Source organism: Prosopis cineraria, unplaced genomic scaffold, assembly GCF_029017545.1.
Source record: "Prosopis cineraria cultivar Desert tree isolate PC_DT_omini unplaced genomic scaffold, ASM2901754v1 PC13, whole genome shotgun sequence".
Lineage (NCBI taxonomy): Eukaryota > Viridiplantae > Streptophyta > Magnoliopsida > Fabales > Fabaceae > Prosopis > Prosopis cineraria.
Window position 1 is genome coordinate 17,878,592 of NW_026555344.1, and position 1,198 is coordinate 17,879,789.

The 1,198-nt window shown below is 34.1% G+C and overlaps 1 non-coding gene across 1 annotated transcript; it reads left to right on the forward strand.

The window, feature by feature from the left end:
* The first annotated feature begins 431 nt into the window (after positions 1 to 431).
* LOC129291923 (small nucleolar RNA R71) lies at positions 432 to 537 on the forward strand. The gene has a single exon (XR_008588816.1). It is a non-coding gene; the product is annotated as a small nucleolar RNA R71 (small nucleolar RNA).
* The last annotated feature ends 661 nt before the right edge of the window (positions 538 to 1,198 follow it).

Consider the following 1,198-nt stretch of genomic DNA (forward strand, 5'->3'; position numbering starts at 1 on the left):
GGTTTAAGTCCCTTTGCAAAACAAAGTAGGACAGTCTTAAATTAACATGCGACATTAGCTACCTCTCAATTTTAATAGTAAGTGCTGGGGCTAGGTTTTGATTCCAACAATAAGTCACCATTACCATATGGATTTACCAATAAACTCTTCTCCCTAAGCAAAACTCCCACTAATGATCATGTTATGCAATAATCTTACCAATCTTCAAGGCCAAAATATTCAATTGATTGTCATCTAATGTGCTTGAAATTGAATTTTCCTTCATCTCCCTTATGCTATATTGAGCACCATTGTTTGCCATCTTCTCTATCAACTCTCAACCCTTAATAGGTGTTAAATCAATTAAAGCTCCCCCACTAGCAGCATTTATGTAAACCTTATCCTTTTTATAAAGTCCTTCATAGAAATATTGTAAAAGTTTCTCATTAGAAATTTGATGAGGAGGGCACTTAGCAAGTAACCCTTTGAACCTTGTCCAATATTCATAGAAAGATTCATCAAAACCTTGTTCAATCTCATAAATTTGTTCCTCAAATTTGTAACTTTAGAAGAGGGAAAGAACTTTTCTAAAACAATCTTCTAAGTTCAGCCCAAGTAGAGACTTTAATATGGGAGGGACAATAGAAATATTGCTCTTTAGCTAGGCCTTTAAGGGAGAAGACAAAAGTTTTTATTTGCACATCATCAACATTGACATTAATGGGTTTCATAGTATCACACACAAGAAATAGCATATATAAGAATCTATGGCAATTCTCACACATTAATCCATATAACTTTAGCAAAGCATTGATCAGTGAAGTTTTAAGTTTAAACAAGTTCACACTAGGATCCATGTACAACCTATAAAGACTATCATTCCAATTAGGGGTAGTTAATTCCTTATTGGACCTCTCATCTTGATGATTATGTATTCCTACAAATTTCCTATTGATGTGTGCATCATCATGTAAGTTATGACCCATATTCCTATTGTTACTATTGTTATTTCCCAATCTTTAGCCATTTCCTTGGCCATTACCTTGACCTAGAAGTGGATCTATCCTATCCATTGATAAATTGATCACTACATGATTATCAACTGGAGGTTGTGACCTCTTGAGTTTCCAAAGCGTTCTTGAGTTTTATAAGTTAGCTAATGAGACAAGTTTAGACAAGATCTAACAGGCCAAACTAAATTTGGACAATAAAGTGCAAC